The sequence below is a fragment of the Theropithecus gelada genome, chromosome 12 (assembly GCF_003255815.1).
Source record: "Theropithecus gelada isolate Dixy chromosome 12, Tgel_1.0, whole genome shotgun sequence".
NCBI classification, from domain to species: Eukaryota; Metazoa; Chordata; class Mammalia; order Primates; family Cercopithecidae; genus Theropithecus; species Theropithecus gelada.
In genome coordinates, this window is record NC_037680.1 from 100,512,562 (window position 1) to 100,527,942 (window position 15,381).

Consider the following 15,381-nt stretch of genomic DNA (forward strand, 5'->3'; position numbering starts at 1 on the left):
CTGGGTGACAGAGCAAGGCCCTGTCTAAAAAAAGAGAGAGAGACAGAGAGAAAAATACAAAATATAGTAGCTACTCCAATACAGGAAGGGAAGAACTGGGCTTTCTGGAATTCTGGACAGTTAGAAATAGATATTACTCAGGCACACCGCCTCAACACACCCTACTCAATAAAATACGGCTTTGTCGATATTGGGTTTGGATCAAGAAAGAGCCTAGTATTTGTAAGCATTCTTTTAATCAGAGTGATAAGGTTTGGATCTGTGTCCCCACCCAAATCTCTCATGTTCAACTGAAATCCCATGTTAGAGGTGGCCTGGTAGGAGGTGATTGAATCATGGGGGCTGAGTTCTCATACATGAGTTAGCATCATCCTCCTGGTGCTGTTCTTGTGATAGTGAGTGAGGGAGTTATCATGAGATCTGGTTGTTTTAAAAGTGTGTGGAACCTCCCCGCTCTCTCTCTTTTGTTCCTGCTCCCCCACATAAGATGTCTGGCTCTCCATTCTCCTTATCATGATTTTAAGTTTCCTGAGACCTCCCTAGAAGTCGAGCATGCTTCCTGTACAGCCTGCAGAATCATGAGTCAATTAAACCTCTTTTTTTTTTTTTTATTACCTAGTCTCAGGCATTTTTTTTTTTTTTTTTTGAGACAAGGTCTCACTCTGTCACCCAGGCAGTGACAGAGGTGTGGTCATGCAGTGGTGCGGTCTTGGCTCACTGCAACCTCCACCTCCCGAATTCAAGTGATCCTCCCACCTCAGCCTCCTCAGTAGCTGGGACTCCAGGCACAGACCACCATACCCAGCTAATTTTTGTATTTTTTTGTAGAGACAAGGTTTCACCATGTTGCCCAGGCTGTTAGGTATTTCTTTATAGCAGTACAAAAATGGATTTATACAAACAGTGAACAGAGCTGATATAAGTTCTTCCTAAATGGTGAAGTAAGGCCCCAGAGCAGAAGGAGGTGACATGGTCAGCACTGAGCATCAAGGTTCAAGGAGAACCCCATCTTGCTCAACATCGTTGGCAGACATGAGGCAACATTAACCCGCAGGCCCAGGGAAGCTGGGCTGCAGAGAGCTGCCCCGCTCCTCTGGGAGGGCCCCCCCCTTCTGACAAGCTTAGAACTCTAGGCTAAGTAATGGGGATTGAATCCAATGCTACATGTTTGGTGGGGATGCTATTTTTTTGGTCAATCCATAAAGTACCTGAAGCACTGCAGAAGAAAGGACTCTTTCCAATCACTTGCATGTTAGAAAGTTGCAGAATGTATGTTTCCTAATTTTAAATGACCCATCTTTTCATTAGGCAGACCTAAACATACCCCTCATTTTTGATACTCTGTAGCATATTGACTAGAACATACTAGATTAATGCACTAGAAAACAATCTAGCAACTAAATTTCCTTATAAATACTTATTTCCTTATAAATACTCAGTTTCCTTCAGAGTACTCCACACTTTGTTTTTCAATAAAGTTTAACAGGCTTGGCTGGGCACAGTAGCTCACGCCTGTAATTCCAGCACTCTGAGAGGCCGAGGCAGGCGGATCGCTTGAGCCCAGGAGTTCAAGACCAGCCTGGGCAACATGGCGAAACCACATCACTACAGAATTAGCTGGGCGTGGAGGAACATGCCTGTGGTCCCAGCTACTGGGGAGGCTGAGGCAGGAGGATCACTTGAACCCAGGAGGTTGAGACTGCAGTGAGCTGTGTTTGTGCCACTCCACTACAGCCAGGATGACACAGGGAGACCCCGTCCAAAAAACATAAATAAAAATGGACTGACTGGGGAAGTTTGAGGAGATCGCATTAAGAACATTATAACACTTATTTCAACCATTGCTCCCTTACAATCTGTTATTAATATAACAGCCAGATTTGTCTTTGGTCAGGGCAGGTAACTCCCCTGCTGAAAGCCTCTCTCCAGGAAAGAGCCAGATCCTCACCATGGCCTGCAAGGCCATACTCAACATGCCCCCTCACGACCTCTGAAGTCCTCTACTCTTCCCTTCCTTCACCAGACCACAGGGCTTTTGCACCAGCTATGCCTTCTGCTCAGAACACTTCCCCCAGATATCTCATAGGTCCCTCCCTTACCCCCATTGAATCTGTTCAAAACCCCACTTCTGGCTGGGCATAGTGGCTCACGTCTGTAATCCCAGCACTTTGGGAGGCCAAGGTGCACAGATCACTTGAGGTCGGGAGTTTACGACCAGCCTGACCAATATGGTGAAACCCTGTGTCTACTAAAAATACAAAAATTAGCCAGGCATGGTGGCAGGTGCCTGTAATCCCAGCTACTCGGGAGACTGAGGCAGAGAATTGCTTGAGCCCAGGAGGTGGAAGTTGTAGTGAGTCCAGATCGCGCCACTGCACTCCAGCCTGGGGGACAGAAAGAGACTCTGTCTCAAAAAAAAAGAAGAAAAGAAAAGAAAAAAAAAAAACCTTCTTACTTAGTAAGGCCTACCTTGACCACTCTATATAAAATGCACTATCACCACTACTGTTTCACCTTTTTTTTTGTTTGAAACAGAGTCTTGCTCTGTTGCCCAGGCTGGAATGCAGTGGTGCGATCTCAGCTCACTGCAACCTCCGCCTCCCAGGTTCAAGTGATTCTCCTGCCTCAGCCTCCCAAGCAGCTGGGAATACAGACACACGCCACCGTGCCCAGCTAATTTTTGTATTTTTAGCAGAGACGGAGTTTCACCATATTGGTCAGGCTGGTCTCGAACTCCTAACCTCGTGGTCCACCCACCTCGGCCTCCCAAAGTGCTGGGATTATAGGTGTGAGCCACCTTACCCGGCCTATTTACTTTTTATGTATTGCCATTATTCTACTCTATAACAGAGCTCCATGGAGCAATGATTTTTGTCCCTCACAGTTCTGGGGAGAAGCCTCTACTCAAAGTTATGTGGCTTATTAAACTGTTCAGGACAAGAATCTGGGGATCCTGACCTCAAACACAGTTGTCTTTTGACAAAAGCAAAACACGGCTGAGCCAGTGAAAATTTAGACTAAATGGCTTAATATATGACAGGGGAAAATAAAGACACCTGACCCCATGCCCACCACTCTCTCTTTTGTAATTTTCTTTTTCTTTTTTTTTTTTTTTTTTTTTTTTGAGACAGGGTCTCCGTCTATCACCCAGCCTGGAATGCAGTGGCACAATTACCACTCAGTGTAGCCTCAACCTCCTGGGCTCGAACAATCCTCCCACCTCAGCCTCCCAAGTAGCTGGGACTACAGGCATGCGCCGCCACACCAGACTAATGTTTGTAGTTTTTGTAGAGACAGGGTTTTGCCATGTTGCTCAGGCTGGTCTCAAACTCCTGAACTCAAGCAATCCACCCATCCTGACCTCCCAAAGTGCTGGGATTACAGGCGTGAGCCTCAGTGCCCAGCCTTGTAATCTAATTTTCTAAATATATTACTCTTCAGTTCGCACCTGGCCCAGGGAAGCAGTACTACTTCCTTTCTAGAAACAACACACAAAGGTCTACATACCTAAATGCAAAGATGTGCTGTCCCACTTAAAAAAACAAAATACTATGCAGAAAATGTTCAACAAATACTGTATGATGAGTAGAAAACTCCTAATAAAGTAGGTAGCTATTATTTATATTATAATAAATCATTATGGTATTAAAAGATTCCTCTCTTACAGACTCATTTAGTGTAACATTCTTTTAAGAAGTGCAACATCTTTTTATTATGGTTTAAATTTTAGCTCCATTATTTTAATTTTCAAATTAAAAAAAAAATTGTGATAAAATATACATAACATGAAATTTCCCATCTTTTTAAAATTTCAATAGCTTTTGAATTACAAGTGGTTTGGGTTACATGAATGAACTGTAAAGTGGTGAAGTCTGAGAAATTTATCATCTTAACCTTTTTTTTTTTTTTTTGAGACAGAGTCTTGCTCTGTTGCCCAGGCTGGAGTGCAGTGGCATTATCTCAGCTCACTGCAACCTTTGTCCCTCAGGTTCACGCCATTCTCCTGCCTCAGCCTCTCGAGTAGCTGGGATTACAGGCACTCACCACCACGCCCGGCTAATTTTTTTGTATTTTTAGTGAAATATTTGGCTGGGCATGGTGGCTCATGCCTGTAATCCCAACACTTTTGGAGGCCGAGGTGGGTGGATCACCTGAGGTTGGGAGTTCGAAACCAGCCTGGCCAACATGGCAAAACCCCTGTCCCTACTAAAAATACAAAAAAATTATCTGGGCATGGTGGTGGGCACCTGTAATCCCAGCTATTCAGGAGGCTGAAGGTTTTAGGTGTCCTATAATTGTCTTAAGGCCTGCTTATTCTCTGCCTATTTACTATTGAGCTGATAAAATAATGGCCATAGGAAACAATCTGGCACAGTGGCATAAACTGTGGTCAGAAGCCCAGATTTTGCCAAGAACCAGTTCTACATGTAAGTTGACCAGCATCTCCAGGGAGATGAACGTGAGATGATTTCCAAGGTTCGATTTTAACTATCTGACACTAGACCTTTATCCACAAGCCAATGATAACTATATATTCTTCAAAATATTGGAATCCGGAGAGCGATTCTCAGGTCAGTAGTCACAAAGCATTTGTTTTACATACTTCTCGGAAGCCAAATATTATAAAATAACACAAATATCACATTTATTGACCCAAGTCTTCTTCCATTTATACATGCAGGCATGTAAGCCTTTTTTTTTTTTCTTTTCGAGACAGTCTTACTCCATCACCCAAGCTGGAGTGCAGTGGCGCAATCTCAGCTCACTGCAACCTCCACCTCCTGGGTTCAAGTGATTCTCCTGTCTCAGCCTCCCGAGTAGCTGGAATTATAGGCACGCACCACCACGCCTGGCTGATTTTTGTATTTTTAGTAGAGATGGGGTTTCACCATGTTGGCCAGTACTATTTCCTTTCTAGAAACAACACACAAAGGTCTACATACCTAAATGCACAGATGTGCTGTCCCACTTAAAAAAACAAAAAATACTATGCAGAAAATGTTCAACAAATACTGTATGATGAATAGAAAACTCCTAATAAAGTAGGTAGTTATTATTTATATTATAATAAATCATTATGGTATTAAAAGATTCCTCTCTTACAGACTCATTTAGGGTAACATTCTTTTAAGAAGTGCAGGCCAGGCTGGTCTCGAACTCCTGACCTCAGATGATCAGCCCCCTCGGCCTCCCAAAGTGCTGGGATTACAGGTGTGAGCCACCACTCCCAGCCAGCATGTGAGCCTCTATAAAACACCAGAGCAGTAAATTTTGGTTCCCTTTCCAATTCCTTGCTCTTAGAGAAGTGGCTTTTACATTTTGAGGATTTTTTTCTAAACATGGAAACTCTAGTTCTGAAAAATAAAACTTAATTATGAAGAATAAAATGTAAAATTAGAGCTACTCTGGTTTAAGAGAGTTTGGAAGGTATTCGGGGATTATAAAGCCTGGCCTGAAAAACCACTGCCTTTGAGTGCCACATCTTCCTGTTCAGTAGTAGAGAGAGAGAGAAGGAATCAGGAATGTGCAGTAAAGTTACAAAAATGAGTAAGGCACTCAAAATTGTCAATAAAAACAATCAAAAATCACTTTTCTTCTATTACTGTTCATGTATGCCATTTTGTGTGGGGTTTTTTGTTTTTTTTTTTAAATTTGAGATAGAGTCCTGTTCTGTCACCCAGGCTGGACTGAGGTGGCATGATCTCAGCTCACTGCAGCCTCCATCTCCCAGACTCAAGTGATTCTCCTGCCTCAGCCTCCCAAGTAGCTAGGATTACAGGCGTGTGCCACCACGCCCAGGTTTTGTATTTTACAATAAAAATTTTTGTATTTTCAGTAGAGAAGAGTTTTTGTCATGTTGGCCAGGCTGGTCTCGAATTCCTGACCTCACGTGATCTACCCCACTCAGCCTCCCAAAGTGCTGGGATTACAGGAGTGAGCCCCCATGCCCGGCCCACATATGCCATTTTGAAACCTTAGTGAGCAATTTTCCAATGAATTTCAAAGTGTGCCTTTGAAAGTTTACGCCTGGAGATGATGTTCAGCTTCTCCGTGCCAAGTAATATTAATTTACTACTGTTGTACATTATTTGGAATATCATTTACTACATGTCACATCTTGTGCTAAGTATTTTACCTCACTTAATCCCCACAACAAACACATGAGGATAACAATTATTTTCCATCTTTTAAAATGTGGTGACTGAGGATTAGAGAGATTAAGTAATTTGTCCAAGGTCACACAGCTATAAGCGGTAGAACTGCGCTTAGAAACCAGGCAGGCTGGCAGCAGATCCCCAACTCTGAATATTTTTACCAACTATAGCCCAGTTTGGAGAACACAGCTAAGCTAAATACACTCTGACACAGCCCCTCTATCCCTTCATAAGACATTTTCTAAAAGGTGAACACCAATGTATGGGATAGCAAAGACAAACAAATCATCCTCAGAATAGAAGGTAGTTCCTTGAGTGAAAGGGGTAAGAAGGGAGGGGCAGCCCTCACATCCACAAAGGGTCCCACACTTCGAATCATGGCCTTATTTAGGCTGTCACAGAGAAACCCCAATGAGGCCAAAAGACAGAGACATCCTTTATACATCAATAAGCACATGTCCTACTCCCAGCCCAAGCTCCTGGCATGCACAGAGTGGGCCCATGCGTCTTTATAAATCCTTAAAACATTCTGCAGAAGGCAGAAGGAAATGTATTTTATAAATGACACATTCATTACCTTGTTAAGCGCAAGCCTTTAAAATGTGCCACCAACTAGCATCAGATGTGCCCCAATATTTATAACCTTGTTTCCACACTACCCTCATTTTTTCACATACCAGTGGCTTCAGAAAATGGAAGTGGCAGGAGCTTTCCAACCCTGAGAGGTCCTGACGTTCTGTGACTCTGGGAAAAAGACTTCGTGAAGCAAACAAGAGAAAAAAACAATGGGAAGAGCCTCAGTGGATACGGCTGGCATCACTGGATATCTCGCACTCTGTTCTTTGTTTTCTGTGTTAACAGTGGGACGTGGCTGTTCTCTGCCTTTCACGTTCTGTTCTGCCCCATCTAATTCATAGCCGGCAGCCTCAGCAGAGACCATGTCCACTATAAGAAGTTTAATAAAGCGGCAAAAATGGCAAGGGGTTGGCCTTTCTGCTCCTCAGGCATCACCTAATTCTGAAATCAAATGTACTTGAATGTACATTTAGACCATTCCTGGCCCTCCAGGACAAAGTAATCAGGGACTTGAACATGGGGTTAGTTTTCCAAAGACCCTAACAAACTTCACAAATGAAATTCTCACTGGTCACGTGAACCTCCACTATTTGCAAAACATTCTCATTTCAAATATAGAACTCTTAGTTACACTTCAATCAAAACGAGGTTTGTACATTAAACTAAAAAATATGACAGGTGTTCTCAAAATACACAGGAGATTTCAGGCTAACAATAAGAACTAAGACTCAATTTTTATTTACTTTTTTTTTAAATTTGATACAGGGTCTTACTCTGTCACCCAGGCTGCTGTACAGTGGCACGATCACAGTTCACTGCAGCCTGAACCTCCTAGGCTCAGGAGATCCTCCTGCCTTAGCCTCCCAAGTAGCTGTGACCACAGGTACACACTACCACTCCAGGCTAATTCTTTTATCTGTAGAGAGGGGTGTCCCACTATGTTGCCAGGCTGGTCTTGAACTCCAGGGCTCAAGCGATTTTCCTGCCTTGGCCTCTCAAAGTGTTGGGATTATAGGCATGAGCCAGTGCACCTGGCCCCAATCTTTATTTTAAATAAATGTGATTTAGTATTTCACTTTGACTTTCAATTCATTTTACCAATGGGGTGACAGAGTTAGCAAAACAATATCACTGATTCTGAAAATAAATGTCAATGTGCCATAAACCATGTTGGAAAATCTTTGAGTACTTTTTGGTATCAAACTAAGAACATAGTCATCAGTTCTCCTTGCTTGGTAAATTTTAGTCATGGGATACAGTCTATAACACATCTTTGAGATGCAGAGTATGAAGGAGCTAATGCTGGCAGAAACCAACCAGGGTTGATTTTGGATGCAATCCAAGGAAAGCAAAAAGATCCGGTTAATTAATTCCAGTCAGCCCTAAGTAATGATTCTTTAGGGTCTGACCCAAGTCTCAAAACAAAAATCACTTTCCCTCCCAAGTTTACAAGCCACCTTCAAATTCCTGAGGACTGTGGTACTAACCAATGTAAAATGAATGCATGCATAGATTTGAAAAGCCAACCAAACTTGTGAACCCTGAAAAACTAAGGTAATCGGTCCTAGTTTCCTAATAAATATAAAAGTGTTTTAATTCTACAGCAAATAATCCGAGCATATAAACTGTTCTTATGCATACAGTACTCTGTATTCCACAGAATATAATACAGTTTTTAAGTCCTCACTTAACTTCAGCAATAGGTTCTTGAAAACTGAAACTTTAAGCAAAACAACATACTATGTGACAAAACTAGTTTTACCACAGGCTAATTGACAGAAACAAGAGTCAGGCACAGGCAGTGGCACAGGCCTCTGATACTAGCACTATGGGAGACCAAGGCAGGAAGTCAGCTGGAGCCCAGGAGTTCAAGACCAGCCTGGGCAACACAGTGAAACCGCATCTGTACAAAAATTACAAAAATTAGCTGGGTATGGTGGCATATGCTTGTGGTCCCAGCTACTGCACTCCAGCCTGGGCAATAAAGGAAGACCTCTTTAAAAAAGAGAATCAAGTTACTTTTTTTCAAGTTCCTATGGCATACAGCATATCATTTTGCTTAAAGACACAGTTTCTAAGAACCTATCAACAGCGTTAAGTGAAGACTTACTGTACTACTTTATCACCAGTTGGGTTGATTGTTTAAATGAGGAATGCAATGTAATTTATTTGAAGATAAACCTCTCTGACAGATAGTGGGCAATTATTCCTTCCTTCCTTCTCCATGCTTCTGAAAAAACTACTTCAACTGGCCACTTGTCAAAAACAAATGAAGAGATCAAATGGTCTTTTTAAGCAAAGCCAGGTTTCCAAGCCATGAACACATAGCTTTGCTAAGAGAAGCATGAAATGTGAGTAGCCACAAACCATAACAATCACGAGAACCAACAGCAAGGAACAGAAAGTATTCACAGGAGACCATGGATAGGGTCCCATAATACCTATGTCAATGACTGAGCTCAAAGGCTAGTAAGTGGCAGAGAGAGAGATTCTAACGAGATCAGTCTGACACCGAAGCCTGAGGTCTTCCCGGCATCCACGCCTCAACCCTCCTCGCAATCAATGCCGTTTTCACATATGTGCAGTGTCAGTGGGACTGCTGTTTACCAATATGAGGCTTTTGAGTCTATGTTAAATAGATCCATGACACCAGAGTCAACATATTACAGACTGCTCATAAAAGATGACAGACAATCCCCCATAACTTGGCAATTAAAATAAAATAGCCCAGTCTAGGTGCAGTGGCTCATGCCTGTAGTCCCAGCACTTTGGGAGGCCAAGGCGGGTGGATCATTTGAGGTCAGGAGTTCAACACCAGCCTAGCTACCACGTTGAAACCCTGTCTTTACTAAAAATACAAACATTAGCTGGGCGTGGTGGCGCACGCCTGTAATCCCAGCTATGCGAGAGGCTGAGGCAGGAGAATCGCTTGAACCTGGGAGACGGAGGTTGCAGTGAGCTGAGCTCATGTCACTGCAACTCCAGCCTCAACAACAGAGTGAGACAACTCCATCTCAATAAAATAAAATAAAATAGCCTGTAGACAATAAAATTAGCCCTCTGTATGAGAGGTGGTCCACTCAACATGACCACAGCATAATGTTAGTAAGACATGGCTGGATGACAACCAAAAGTCAACCTGGCTCCAGGGTCTGCCTGAAGAAAGATGTGTTAACAGCAATGGTCTGCTTAGAGTCCCGGAAAAAGAAAACAATTTGGGGGTCAGGCATGGTGGTTCACGCCTGTAATCCCAGCACTTTGGGAGGCCGAGGCAGGCGGATCACCTGAGGTCGGGAGTTCGAGACAAGCCTGACCAACATAGAGAAATCCCGTCTCTACTAAAATTACAAAATTAGCCAGGCATGGTGGTGCATGCCTGTAATCCCAACTACGCGGGAGGCTGAGGCAGGAGAATTGCTTGAACCCGGGAGGTGGAGGTTGCAGTGAGCAGAGATTGCGCCATTTCACTCCAACCTAGGTGACAGAGCAAGACTCTGTCTCAAAAAAAAAAAAAAAAAAAAACAATTTGGAAGAGTTTGGGACCATATCTCTGGGAAAAGATGCCCTGTCTGGCTTCTCTGTGTATCCACTGTTGATTTATTGAACTGGAATGGAGATAGATACAACAGCTATGAGTTGAAGAACATCAGAGACTATTTGGCCCACTAACTCTTACTACTCTGATTCTAAGCTCTCCCAAGAAATTTTCTGATCATCATCTAACTTCCCAGGAGACCTTTTTCCAAAAAGACACAAATATGCTGACCAAATAACAAGAACACGGTATTCTACATGACAATTACATTCATCAATAAAAATGACCCACTGCATGGCAGGCATGATGCTGGGCACTTTTATGTACATTATATTGTTTAATCCCCAAATCTAGGCAATGCGTCATGTTGAAGACAAAAAAGATTAAGTTGTTGACAGTTGAAAGACCTTCCCAGAATTGTCAAAATATAAGTGGCAGGGTAGGTATCAAATGCAGCTTGGATTCTATACCTCTATAAAAAATGTCCAGCTAGGCGCAATTCATTCACTCCTGTAATCCCAGCACTTTTGGAAGCCAAAGTAGGTGGATCCCTTGAGCTTATGAGTTTGACACCAGCCTGGGCAACATAGCAAAATCCAGTCTCTACCAAAAATACAAAAATAAGCTGGGCATCATGGTGTGCACCTGTAGTCCCAGCTGCTTGGGAGGCTGAGGCAGGAGAATCGCTTTAGTCCAGGAGGCAGAGGTTGCAGTGAGCCGAGATTGAGCCACAGCACTCCAGCCTGGGCAACAGAGCGAGAATGAGACTCCATCTCAAAAAAAAAACAAAAAAAAAAAACAAAAAAAAAGTCCTAGGTTCCAAGATAATCTGGAAGGAAAAGGAGTGTCTGTAGGCATCCTAGAAGCATATGAAAAATTTTGGAATTATAAGCAGTGCTCTTGGGAAAAGACCCAGAAACGTTAGCAAATTTTCTTTTTCTTTCTTTTTTTTTTTTTTTTTTTGAGATGGTATCTTGCTCTGTCACCCAGGCAGGAGTGCAGTGGTGCAATCTCAACTCACTGCAACCCCCACCTCCTGGGTTCAAGTCTCCTGCCTCAGCCTCCTGACTAGCTGGGATTACAGGCATGCGCCACCACACCCAGATAATTTTTGTGTTTTTAGTAGAGACGGGGTCTCACCATGTTGGCCAGTCTGGTCTCAAACTCCTGACCTCAAGTGATCTGCCCGCCTTGGCCTCCCAAAGTGCTGGGATTACAGGCATGAGCCCTGCAGCAGGCCAAATTTTCAAAGTTGTTCTTATACCAGAAATCCTTAAGGACCACTGGCTGCTTTAAAGATGACATCACTTAATGATTATAGATTTAAGCTTCAGGCATGGGGAAATAATTTAATACTATTTTAATTGCCATTAAAGTAACTGCAGGGCTAATTACCTGATAGTGAACCAGGCTTCATGCTCAAATCCCACTACGTATGTTTTCAGGACCTTTTTCTACACTTATCATGTGATGTGACTGAGGGTGAGTAGTGAAATGAATATGGCATTTCTCCTCTACTTGGTGGCTTCCATCTCCCTACATGAAAGTAGTAAGTAGTACAGCGAATGCCAGAACCACACCCAGCCCTGGACTGTTTTGGTGTCATAGCGATCAGTTACGTGCAGAGAGATTTAACATCTTCAATTTTAAACACTGGCTTTTTGTTTATTTTTAATCTACCTGCCAAGTAGCTGAATTGCATAAAGCTTTTTGGAGGGAGAATGCAACAGATATTTTCAGGTCTCTTTTGCTGGAAATAATTTTTCTTTACATCACTCATCAGAGAAAAAGCACACTGTTTGCTCACTTCTTCCACTTGCCAAATATTTTAATTCATTCTTTTAAAATGCAGAAATCTAACCCAATTTTAGCAATGTGTAGCTACAGAAATAAACTATAAAGTCATTGGCATCCATAAATAACTGGCAGTTGGCAATAAAACTGACATTTAATTATATATCTTTCAAGGGTGTTACAAAAATACTGCTTCAAGATGCTCTGTGTAAAAAAAAAAAAAAAAAAAAAAAAATTAAAGTCCTACTATCTTTGTGATTATCTAATTTCACAGTTAACCAAAAAAAGAATTTTGCATCATTTTTGGCCATTTTTGCTCAAGGTCCTAAATTCTTAGTTTCCATAGTCAAGACTCTAGTACAGAATATAATTCTAAATTAGTAGTATATTATAGAAGCACTCATGTTACAAACATTTGCTATAAACACAGTGATTATTGCTAAGTTAGTTACCTTAAATTTTCTGCTTTTTGAACTTTTACTGATAAAATACTATTATATTCACTGGTTATAAAAAATGAGTTCAGGAAAAATGGGATTTAAAAGATAGTTATGTTAAAAAAAATCTTAATGTAACACTTGCTAGAAAGATTTAGTGTGGCCTTTAAAATATCAGTGTTTTGACCCTGAAACTGATTTATGTGTAAAAGAGATTGCAACAATGCAAATTTTATTGGCATAATGTTTGCTAAACTAATAGCTCCAGAATTTGTTTCTATCATGATTTAAAGGCACTTTGATGTCAATTTTGCTAATAAATCAGACAAGTCCATTATTTCAAGGAAGCTCACTTTTAAAAGGTTTTTTTCTCAGACTGAAAGACATTTAGTTTGCAACCGATGTAAGAAAAAGGTCTTTTTCCCAGTGATTCACACAAGGGACCAGAGTTTAAGTTTTCGCATTTAGGTCCATTACATTTTTAAATGTTTTATTCTTAAATATACTTAATGGTTTGGAACTTAATATGCATCGACTGACATATAGCTGTTCAATAAATATTTATTGCCTGAATATATTTTTTTCAAAATGTCCAAGGCAAAGATGAGTTCAAGTTTTTCTGAGGCACGCGGTGTGCTTGTTTAACTCATCTTATATATCAGAAAATGAACATAAAACTTTAAACTTCACTTTAATACTTTAAATCAGTAACATCTATAGGGGTACATCCTATCCCTATCATCCAAAAAAGTCACAGAAAGGCAAGAATTTCAGTCTAAGTGTTTGTCCCAACAGCACCGATTACTTTACTTGTATTCTATATCCCCAGGAAATGATGATTCAGTGATTCCAAACTAGGGGGGAAAAAAAAAAGCCAGACCTTCCTGGACTGCCCTCCAGACAAATGACAAGAAGAAAATTTCCTTTGCAAATCAACATCCTCCACCAAATTACTCCACTTTTTCTCCGGGACTAGATGACTGACGTTTTGGGGGTATGTGTGTGTTTCCCAAACTCATTCCCATGCGCAGCCAAACCAATCTGCTTTGCAAACCTGAAACACATCTTGCTGGAACCAGTCTCACTGCCCCAGCTCCTCCTTCCCCATCATGCCTGAAATACGCTTCTCACTAACCCAAGTCTCTAACATACTTTCAGGGCCCTCTCAAAGCACATAGTTCCCCATGCACCATGAGCCTCCCGACCATACCTTCACCTTCCATGCTCTTGAGAGAAACCCTCTATTTAGAACGACATCCAAGCTGCTCTAGGTATGCATGCCTTCCCTCCCTGGAGCAGAAGCATAATCAGTTTTGTTAACGTTGTTTATTTATTTATTTATCTATCTATTTATTTATTTATTTGAGGCAGAATCTCTCACTGCCACCCAGGCTGGAGTGTGCAGTGGCACCATCTCAGCTCACTGCAACCTCCACCTCCCGGATTCAAGCGATTTTCTTGCCTTAGCCTTCCGAATAGCTGGGATTACAGGCGCCCGCCACCACACCCAGCTAATTTTTTGTATTTTTAGTAGAGACGGGGTTTCACTATGTTGACCAGGCTGGTCTTGAACTCCTGACTTCATGATCCACCTGCCTCGGCCTCCCAAAGCGCTGGGATTACAGGCATGAGCCACTGCAGCGAGCCAGTTTTGTTAACTTTTTATGTCTTAATAATGTGCCAGTTCTGGTAGGTATTCAATAAATATATGCCTAAAGCAAAATAGTAGTGCTGTGCTGCTTCTCACTTGATCTGATTGAAGCCAAAACTGCGCTTACCATAGCAGCTAGACACACAGAGATTCACGAGCAAGGCAAGATTCGTGAGCAATGCAGCCACGTGCCTCCTGTGTGCGTGGCTGTTGGCCCCTCCAGCCAGCTGTGGACATGAAAACCCCCATCTTCTAGCCACACTTGGATGAGCCTGGCTCCTGGGCAACAGCAACACAAGGACATATGCTTAACAACTGAGCATCAGGCCAGCCTTGCTTTGGATTCTGACATACTCGGAAAATAATGTACATTATGTTCATAGAGGCATATTAATATTTTCTTGTAGCTGAAAATAGACTGAGAGCCAGAAAGCATTTTTAAGATTGCATCTCAGGCCCAAGTTCTCATTTGACAACCGAGGACAGGCCCCAGAGAAGCTAGACATTGCGGGGAGGTCGCAGTTATCGGCACAGCTGAGTACAGAAACGAAGCCCCTCATCGTCCAGTCCAGCAATCCTTCCAAGCAATATGCAATTCTGCCTTTCTAATGGTGTTTGTCTTAAGCTGCTATCAAAATCAACTCCTGGCCAGACGCAGTGGCTCATGCCTGTAATCCCAGCACTTTAGGAGGCTGAGATTGGAGGACTGCTTGAGTCTAGGCGTTCGAGACCAGCCTGGGCAATACAGTAAGACCTTGTCGCCACAAAAAAATAGAAAAAATGAGCTTGGCATGGTATCACGACCTTAGTCCCAGCTACTCGGGAGACTGAGGCAAGAGGATCGCTGAGCCCAGGGTGTGGTGAGCCATGATCACTCCACTGCACTTCAGTCTGAGTGACATAACAAGATCCTGTCTTTAAAAAAATAAAAATAGGCCGGGCGCGGTGGCTAATGTCTATAATCCCAGCACTTTGGGAAGCCGAGGCAGGATCACCTAAGGTCAGGAGTTAAAGGCCAACCTGACCAACATGGAGAAACCTGTCTTTACTAAAAATAGAAAATTAGCCAGGCATGGTGGTGCATGCCTGTAATCCCAGCTACTCGGGAGGCTGAGGCAGGAGAATCGCTTGAACCTGGGAGGCAGAGGTTGCAGTGAGCCGAGATCGTGCCATTGCAGTCTAGCCTGGGCAATAAGAGCGAAACTCCATCTCAAAAATAAATGAATACATACA

General features: G+C 42.4%; 1 protein-coding gene across 2 annotated transcripts in view; it reads right to left on the reverse strand.

The window, feature by feature from the left end:
* Positions 1-15,381, reverse strand: part of AP1S3 (adaptor related protein complex 1 subunit sigma 3) — a 77,923-nt gene that overhangs the window by 49,231 nt on the left and 13,311 nt on the right. The gene's annotated exons all lie outside the window — the stretch shown is intronic.